The following is an 11,000-nucleotide window of genomic DNA, read 5'->3' on the forward strand; positions in this document are numbered from 1 at the left end:
TGTTACTAACGCTGCGATTAATAAATCCCAGTGTCCTATTTGCCTTATTACGAACATTTATGCATTGATCCTTTTGTTTTAAATTCTTACTAATCATAACTCCCAGATCCCTTTCGCAATCCGACTTCGCATCTCAACACTATCTAGCTCGTATCTTGTAACTCTATCATCATTACCTAGCCTCAGAACGTTACATTTATCAGCATTAAACTGCATTTGCCAATCCTTTGACCATTTCAAAACCCTATAAGAACATAAGAACATAAGAACAAAGGTAACTGCAGAAGGCCTATTGGCCCATACGAGGCAGCTCCTATTCTATAACCACTCAATCCCACTCATATACTTGTCCAACCCGTGCTTGAAACAATCGAGGGACCCCACCTCCACAATGTTACGCGGCAATTGGTTCCACAAATCAACAACCCTGTTACTGAACCAGTATTTACCCAAGTCTTTCCTAAATCTAAACTTATCCAATTTATACCCATTGTTTCGTGTTCTGTCCTGTGTTGATACTTTTAATACCCTATTAATATCCCCCCGGTTATGTCCATTCATCCACTTGTAAACTTCTATCATGTCACCCCTAACTCTTCGCCTTTCCAGTGAATGCAACTTAAGCTTTGTTAATCTTTCTTCATATGAAAGATTTCTAATTTGGGGAATTAAACTTAGTCATCCTACGCTGGACACGTTCAAGTGAATTTATATCCATTCTATAATATGGCGACCAAAACTGAACTGCATAATCTAAATGGGGGCCTAACTAGAGCAAGATATAGCTTGAAAACCACACCAGGTGTCTTGTTACTAACGCTGCGATTAATAAATCCAAGTGTCCGATTTGCCTTATTACGAACATTTATGCATTGATCCTTTTGTTTTAAATTCTTACTAATCATAACTCCCAGATCCCTTTCGCAATCCGACTTCGCAATCACAACACCATCTAGCTCGTATCTTGTAAACTCTATCATCATTACCTAACCTCAGAACTTTACATTTATCAGCATTAAACTGCATCTGCCAATCCTTTGACCATTTCAAAACCCTATCTAGATCAACTTGAAGTGATAGTGAGTCCTCCTCCGAATTAATTTCCCTACCGATTTTCGTATCATCGGCAAATTTGCAAATGTTGCTACTCAAACCTGAATCTAAATCATTTATATATATTATAAACAACAGAGGTCCCAGGACAGAGCCTTGAGGCACTCCACTTACAACATTTTCCCACTCTGACTTGATTCCATTTATACTAACTCTCTGTTTTCCTTTGGTATAGCCATGCCCTAATCCAGCTTAATATAGCACCCCCAATACCATGAGACTCTATCTTTTTAATCAGTCTTTCATGTGGCACTGTATCAAAAGCTTTGCTAAAGTCAAGGTATACAACATCGCAATCCTTACCACTATCAACTGCCTCAACAATGCTAGAATAAAAGATAACAAATTTGTTAAACATGAACGGCCATTTATAAAACCATGTTGCGACTCAATTATTAATTTATGTTTTCAAGATGAAGACGAATTTTATTTGCTATTATAGATTCGAGTAACTTTCCCACAATAGACGTTAGGCTAATTGGTCGATAGTTAGACGCAAGTGATCTATCTCCTTTCTTAAAAACTGGTATCACATTAGCAACTTTCCAAAACTCTGGCACTCTGCCTGACTCTATTGATTTATTAAATATGGTTGACAGTGGGTCACAAAGCTCCTCTTTGCATTCTTTAAGCACCCTGGCAAACACTTCATCCGGCCCTGGGGATTTGTTTGGTTTGAGTTTTACTATTTGTTTAAGAACATCCTCCCTGGTAACTGCTAAACTCGTCAACCTGTCCTCGTCCCCACCCACATAGACTTGTTCGGCTGAAGGCATATTGTTAAGTTCCTCTTTAGTAAATACAGATACAAAATATTTATTAAAAATACTACTCATCTCTTCATCACTATCTGTTATTTGACCTGTCTCAGTTTTTAATGGACCTATCCTTTCCCTAGTCTTAGTACGATATAACTGAAAAAAACCCTTTAGGATTTGTCTTTGCTTGCCCTGCTATGCGAACTTCATAGTTTCTTTTTGCTTTCCTTATCTCTTTTTTAACATTTCTAACCAGTTGTACGAATTCCTGTTCTAAAGTGACCTCCCCATTTTTAATCCTTTTGTACCAAGCTCTCTTTTTACCTATAAGGTTCTTCAAATTCTTTGTTATCCACTTTGGGTCATTAGTATTCGATCTATTCAATTTGTATGGTATACTACGTTCCTGTGTTTTGTTTAGAATATTCTTAAATAAGTTATATATTGAATCCACATCGAAATCCCCATTTAAGTCACCTATCGCTGGGTTCATGTCTCGCTCCAAGACCGGCCCACACCCCATACCCAAGACTTTCCAATCAATTTGACCCAAAAAATTTCTTAGGCTATTAAAATCAGCTTTTCGAAAATCTGGCACTTTAACAGAATTTTCTCCTACTGGTCTATTCCATTCTATGCTAAATCTGATTTCTTTGTGATCACTGCTCCCTAGCTCACTCCCTATTTCGATGTCATTAATTTGCGTTTCCCTGTTAGTTAACACTAAATCTAAAATATTATTTTCCCGTGTTGGTTCCTTAATGTGTTGCGTAAGAAAGCAATCGTCAATTAATTCTAGAAAATCTTCTGCTTCACTATTCCCTGTTTTGTTTAACCAGTTTATTCCGCTAAAATTAAAGTCACCCATGACATAAATACTGTTAGATCTAGATGCTCTAGATATTTCATCCCATAGATGCTTTGCTTCCATTCTGTCTAAATTTGGTGGCCTATATATTACTCCTATTATAATATTATTAGCTTTTTCGTTTAATTCAACCCAAATAGTTTCTGTGTGTGGCTCTGTTTTGATTCCCTCTTTGAGACTACATTTCAAATTGTCCCTAACATATATGGCTACTCCACCTCCTCGTCTAATATATCTATCTGTGTGAAATAGTTTAAATCCATATATTTGATATTCAGCTAATAGTTTCTCTATTTTCTACATTCATCCACGTTTCGGTAAGTGCAATAATATCTATTTTTTCTGTGCAGACAAGAGCATTTAATTCGTTAATTTTATTTCTTAGACTTCTACTGTTAGTGTAATATACCCTAAGTGAATTGTTATTTTGCGGACCTTCTCTTTCCCTGATCGTTTTGCCAATTCCTTTCTCCCACAAACACATACTTTTATTACCTCCTTCCTCCAAATCAATTCCATACCTCTATCTACTAACAGTTTAAACCCATATCATATCTAGATCAACTTGAAGTGATAGTGAGTCCTCCTCTGAATTAATTTCCCTACCGATTTTCGTATCATCGGCAAATTTGCAAATTTTGCTACTCACACCTGAATCTAAATCATTTATATATATTATAAACAAAAGAGGTCCCAGGACAGAGCCCTGAGGTACTCCACCAACAACACCATCCCACTCTGACTCAACCTCACCTATACCAACTCTCTGCTTCCCCCGGAACAGCCATGCCCCAATCCAAGTTAATATAGCACCCCCAACACCATGAGCATCCATTTCTCCAACCAGCCTCCCATGTGGCACCGCATCAAAGCTTTGCCAAGTCAAGGCACACAAACATCACAATCCCCACCACAATTAACTGCCTCAACCATGCTGGAATAAAACTCAGCAAATTTGTTAAACATGAACGGCCATTTGTAAAACCATGTTGCGACCCATATATTAATTTATGTTTCTCAAGACGGAGACCGAACTGTATTTGCAATTACTGATTCAGTAACTTTCCCACAAAAGACGCTAGGCCAATTGGCCGACAGCCCGACGCAAGTTAACTATCTCCTTTCTTAAAAACTGTTACCACACTAGCCACCCTCCACGACTCTGGCACTCTGCCTGACTCTACTGATCTCTCAAATATGGTAGACAGCGGCTCGGAAAGCTCCTCTTTGCATTCTCCAAGCACCCTGGCAAACACCTCATCCGGCTCTGGGGACTTGTCTGGTTCTAGCCCCTCTAATTGTTTAACTACATCCTCCCCGGCAACTGCCAAACTAGCCAACCTGTCCCTATCCCCACCCACAGAGACTTGTTCGGCTGAAGGCACATTGCCAAGTTCCTACCTAGTAAATACAGACATAAAACATTTGTTAAAAATACACTCATCTCCCCGTCACCATCCGTAATTTGACCCGTCCCAGATCCAATGGACCCCATCCCTTCCCCAGTCCCAGTTCGATATAACTGAAAAAACCCTTTAGGATTTGACTCTGCCTGCTCTGCTATGCGAACTTTATAGTTTCCCTTTGCCTTTCCCATATCCCTCCCAACATCTCCAACAGTTGCACGAATTCCCGTTCTAAACTGACCTCCCCACTCTTAATCCTCTCGCACCAAGCTCTCTTTTTACCTATAAGGTTCCCCAAATTACCTGCTATCCACTCCGGGTCACCAGCACTCGATCCACTCAATCCGTATGGTATACTACGTTCCCGTGCTTCGCCCAGAATATTCTCAAACAAGTTATACATTAAATCCACATCGAAATCCCCTCCCACGCCACCCACCGCCGGGCTCATGTCCCGCTCCAAGACCGGCCCACACCCCATACCCAAGACTTTCCAATCTACCTGACCAAAAAACCTCCTAGGCCATCAAAATCAGCTCCTCGAAAATCCGGCACTTTAACAGAATATTCTCCTACAGGTCTATTCCTTCTATGCTAAATCTGATTACTTTATGATCACTGTTCCCTAGCTCACTCCCTATTTCGATGTCATTAATTTGTGTTTCCCTGTTAGTTAACACTAGATCTAAAATAAAACTAAAATCTAAAATATTATTTTCCCGCGTTGGTTCCTTAAGGTGTTGCGTAAGAAAGCAATCTTCAATTAATTCTAGAAAATCTTCTGCTTCACTATTCCCTGTTTTGTTCACCCAGTTTATTCCACTAAAAATTAAAGTCACCCATGACATAAATACTGTTAGATCTAGATGCTCTAGATATTCCATCCCATAGATGCTTTGCTTTATGATTAGTAAGAATTTAAACAAAAGGATCAATGCATGAATATTCGTAATAAGGCGAATAGGACACTGGGATTTATTAATCGAAGCGTTAGAAACAAGACACCTGGTGTGGTTCTTCAGCTATATCTTGCTCTGGTTAGGCCCCATTTAGATTATGCAGTCCAGTTTTGGTCGCCGTACTATAGAATGATATAAAATTCACTCGAAACGTGTCCATCGTAGGATGACTAAGTTAATTCCAAAATAGAAATCTTTCCATATGAAGAAAGATTAACAAAACTTAAGTTTTGTTAATCTCTTGCCACTGGAAGAGATTAACTCTTTGCCACTAACTCTGCCACTGGAAAGGCAAAGAGTTAGGGGTGACATGATAGAGGTTTACAAGTGGATGAATGGATATAAACAAAGGGGGATATTAATAGGGTATTAAAAAGTATCAACGCAAGACAGAACACGAAACAATGGTATTAAATTGGATAAGTTTAGATTTAGGAAAGACTTGGGTAAATACTGGTTCAGTAACAGGGTTGTTGATTTGTGGAACCATTGCAGCGTAACGTGGTGGAGATGGGGTCCCTCGATTGTTTCAAGCGCGGGTGGACATGTATATGAGTGGGATTGGGTCATTATAGATAGGAGCTGCCTCGTATGGGCCAATAGGCCTTCTGCAGTTACATTTAAGTTAAGAACACTAAGAACAAAGGCAACTGCAGAAGGCCTGTTGGCCATACGAGGCAGCTCCTATTTATACCCACCCAATCCCACTCAAATACATGTCCAACCCATGCTTGAAACATAAGAACATAAGAACAAAGGCAACTGCAGAAGGCCTGTTGGCCCACACGAGGCAGCTCCTATTTTATAACCACCCAATCCCACTCATATACTTGTCCAACCCGCGCTTGAAACAATCGAGGGACCCCACCTCCACAATGTTACGCGGCAATTGGTTCCACAAATCAACAACCCTGTTACTGAACCAGTATTTACCCAAGTCTTTCCTAAATCTAAACTTATCCAATTTATACCCATTGTTTCGTGTTCTGTCTTGTGTTGATACTTTCAATACCCCATTAATATCCCCTTTGTTATGTCCATTCACCCACTTGTAAACCTCTATCATGTCGCCCCTAACTCTTCGCCTTTCCAGTGAATGCAACTTAAGCTTTGTGAATCGTTCTTCATATGAAGATTTCTAATTTGGGGAATTAACTTAGTCATCCTACGCTGGACACGTTTCAAGTGAATTTATATCCATTCTATAATATGGCGACCAAAACTGAACTGCATAATCTAAATGGGGCCTAACTAGAGGCAAGATATAGCTTGAGAACCACACCAGGTGTCTTGTTACTAACGCTGCGATTAATAAATCCAAGTGTCCGATTTGCCTTATTACGAACATTTATGCATTGATCCTTTTGTTTTAAGAACATAAGAACAAAGGTCACTGCAGAAGGCTATTGGCCCATACGAGGCAGCTCCTATTCTATAACCACCCAATCCCACTCATATACTTGTCCAACCCGTGCTTGAAACAATCGAGGGACCCCACCTCCACAATGTTACGCGGCAATAAGAACATAAGAACATAAGAACAAAGGTAACTGCAGAAGGCCTATTGGCCCATACGAGGCAGCTCCTATTCTATAACCACCCAATCCCACTCATATACTTGTCCAACCCGTGCTTGAAACAATCGAGGGACCCCACCTCCACAATGTTACGCGGCAATTGGTTCCACAAATCAACAACCCTGTTACTGAACCAGTATTTACCCAAGTCTTTCCTAAATCTAAACTTATCCAATTATATCCATTGTTTCGTGTTCTGTCCTGTGTTGATACTTTAATACCCTATTAATATCCCCCCGGTTATGTCCATTCATCCACTTGTAAACTTCTATCATGTCACCCCTAACTCTTCGCCTTCCAGTGAATGCAACTTAAGCTTTGTTAATCTTTCTTCATATGAAAGATTTCTAATTTGGGGAATTACTTAGTCATCCTACGCTGGGACACGTTCAAAGTGAATTTATATCCATTCTATAATATGGCGACCAAAACTGAACTGCATAATCTAAATGGGGCCTAACTAGAGCAAGATATAGCTTGAGAACCACACCAGGGTGTCTTGTTACTAACGCTGCGATTAATAAATCCAAGTGTCCGATTTGCCTTATTACGAACATTTATGCATTGATTCCTTTTGTTTTAAATTCTTACTAATCATAACTCCCAGATCCCTTTCGCAATCCGACTTCGCAATCACAACACCATCTAGCTCGTATCTTGTAACTCTATCATAACTCTATCTAACATGTAACTCTATCTCATAACTCTATCAATTGGTTTCCACAAATCAACAACCCTGTTACTGAACCGTATTTACCCAAGTCTTTCCCTAAATCTAAACTTATCCAATTTATATCCATTGTTTCGTGTTCTGTCCTGTGTTGATACTTTTAATACCCTATTAATATCCCCCCGGTTATGTCCAGTTCATCCACTTGTAAACCTCTATCATGTCACCCCTAACTCTTCGCCTTTCCAGTGAATGCAACTTAAGCTTTGTTAATCTTTCTTCATATGAAAGATTCTAATTTGGGGAATTAACTTAGTCATCCTACGCTGGGACAACGTTCAAGTGAATTTATATCCATTCTATAATATGGCGACCAAAACTGAAACTGTATAATCTAAATGGGGGCCTAACTAGAGCAAAGATATAGCTTGAGAACCACACCAGGTGTCTTGTTACTAACGCTGCGATTAATAATCCAAGTGTCCGATTTGCCTTATTACGAACATTTATGCATTGATCCTTTTGTTTTAAATTCTTACTAATTCATAACTCCCAGATCCCTTTCGCCAATCCGACTTCGCAATCACAACACCATCTAGCTCGTATCTTGTAACTCTATCATCATTACCTAACCTCAGAACTTTACATTTATCAGCATTAAACTGCATCTGCCGATCCTTTGACCATTTCAAAACCCTATCTAGATCACTTGAAGTGATAGTGAGTCCTCCTCCGAATTAATTCCCTACCGATTTTCGTATCATCGGCAAATTTGCAAATGTTGCTACTCAAACCTGAATCTAAATCATTTATATATATTATAAACAAACAGAGGTCCCAGGACAGAGCCTTGAGGCACTCCACTTACAACATTTTCCCACTTCTGACTTGATTCCATTTATACTAACTCTCTGTTTCCTTTGGTATAGCCATGCCCTAATCCAGCTTAATATAGCACCCCCAATACCATGAGACTCTATTTTTTTAATCAGTCTTTCATGTGGCACTGTATCAAAAGCTTTGCTAAAGTCAAGGTATACAACATCGCAATCCTTACCACTATCAACTGCCTCAACAATGCTAGATAAAAAGATAACAAATTTGTTAAACATGAACGGCCATTTATAAAACCATGTTGCGACTCAATTATTAATTTATGTTTTTCAAGATGAAGACGAATTTTATTTGCTATTATAGATTCGAGTAACTTTCCCACAATAGACGTTAGGCTAATTGGTCGATAGTTAGACGCAAGTGATCTATCTCCTTTCTTAAAAAACTGGTATCACATTAGCAACTTTCCAAAACTCTGGCACTCTGCCTGACTCTATTGATTTATTAAATATGGTTGACAGTGGGTCACAAAGCTCCTCTTTGCATTCTTTAAGCACCCTAGCAAACACTTCATCCGGCCCTGGGGATTTGTTTGGTTTGAGTTTTACTATTTGTTTAAGAACATCCTCCCTGGTAACTGCTAAACTCGTCAACCTGTCCTCGTCCCCACCCACATAGACTTGTTCGGCTGAAGGCATATTGTTAAGTTCCTCTTTAGTAAATACAGATACAAAATATTTATTAAAAATACTACTCATCTCTTCATCACTATCTGTTATTTGACCTGTCTCAGTTTTTAATGGACCTATCCTTTCCCTAGTCTTAGTACGATATAACTGAAAAAACCCTTTAGGATTTGTCTTTGCTTGCCCTGCTATGCGAACTTCATAGTTTCTTTTTGCTTTCCTTATCTCTTTTTTAACATTTCTAACCAGTTGTACGAATTCCTGTTCTAAAGTGACCTCCCCATTTTTAATCCTTTTGTACCAAGCTCTCTTTTTACCTATAAGGTTCTTCAAATTCTTTGTTATCCACTTTGGGTCATTAGTATACGATCTATTCAATTTGTATGGTATACTACGTTCCTGTGCTTTGTTTAGAATATTCTTAAATAAGTTATATATTGAATCCACATCGAAATCCCCATTTAAGTCACCTATCGCTGGGTTCATGTCTCGCTCCAAGACCGGCCCACACCCCATACCCAAGCCTTTCCAATCAATTTGACCCAAAAAAATTCTTAGGCTATTAAAATCAGCTTTTCGAAAATCTGGCACTTTAACAGAATTTTCTCCTACTGGTCTATTCCATTCTATGCTAAATCTGATTTCTTTGTGATCACTGCTCCCTAGCTCACTCCCTATTTCGATGTCATTAATTTGCGTTTCCCTGTTAGTTAACACTAAATCTAAAATATTATTTTCCCGTGTTGGTTCCTTAATGTGTTGCGTAAGAAAGCAATCGTCAATTAATTCTAGAAAATCTTCTGCTTCACTATTCCCTGTTTTGTTCAACCAGTTTATTCCGCTAAAATTAAAGTCACCCATGACATAAATACTGTTAGATCTAGATGCTCTAGATATTTCATCCCATAGATGCTTTGCTTCCATTCTGTCTAAATTTGGTGGCCTATATATTACTCCTATTATAATATTATTAGCTTTTTCGTTTAATTCAATCCAAATAGTTTCTGTGTGTGGCTCTGTTTTGATTCCCTCTTTGAGACTACATTTCAAATTGTCCCTAACATATATGGCTACTCCACCTCCTCGTCTAATATATCTGTCTGTGTGAAATAGTTTAAATCCATATATTTGATATTCAGCTAATAGTTCTCTATTTTCTACATTCATCCACGTTTCGGTAAGTGCAATAATATCTATTTTTTCTGTGCAGACAAGAGCATTTAATTCGTTAATTTTATTTCTTAGACTTCTACTGTTAGTGTAATATACCCTAAGTGAATTGTTATTTTGCGGACCTTCTCTTTCCCTGATCGTTTTGCCAATTCCTTTCTCCCACAAACACATACTTTTATTACCTCCTTCCTCCAAATCAATTCCCATACCTCTATCTACTAACAGTTTAAACCCAAACAAACACCTCTAACCACTTCTTCTAGCGAGTTCGCAACAGCAACAACCCCAGCTCTCGATAGATGCACCCCATCACGAGCATACATTTCATTTCTTCCATAGAAGTGTTCCCAGTTGTCTATGAAAGATATTGCATTTGATTTGCAATATCTTTCCAGCCGGCAATTGACACCAAGTGCCCTCGATATCCATTCATTTCCCACTCCCTTTCTTGGAAGAATGCCACATATGATCGGGATTCCTCCCTTGCTCCTAACTAACTCTATGGCTGTTTTATACCTCTGAATCAGTTCCTCACTCCTGACTCGACCAACATCATTTCCTCCCACGCTAATGCAAATAATGGGATTGTTCCCATTACCAGCCATAATATCATTCATGTTGTTTATAATATCACCAATGCCAGCTCCGGGATAGCAAACCCTTAACCTGTTCCCCCTATCTCTAGCACAAAACGTTCTATCCAAATACCTTATCTGGGAATCTCCCACAACTAATGTTTGCTTAGGTACTTCCTTTACTTTCTGTACTAATCATAATTTTAAATTCTTACTAATCATAACTCCCAGATCCCTTTCGCAATCCGACTTCGCAATCTCAACACCATCTAGCTCGTATCTTGTAACTCTATCATCATTACCTAACCTCAGAACTTTACATTTATCAGCATTAAACTGCATCTGCCAATCCTTTGACCATTTCAAAACTCTATCTAGATC

This window comes from Procambarus clarkii, chromosome 8 (assembly GCF_040958095.1).
Source record: "Procambarus clarkii isolate CNS0578487 chromosome 8, FALCON_Pclarkii_2.0, whole genome shotgun sequence".
Taxonomy (NCBI): Eukaryota; Metazoa; Arthropoda; class Malacostraca; order Decapoda; family Cambaridae; genus Procambarus; species Procambarus clarkii.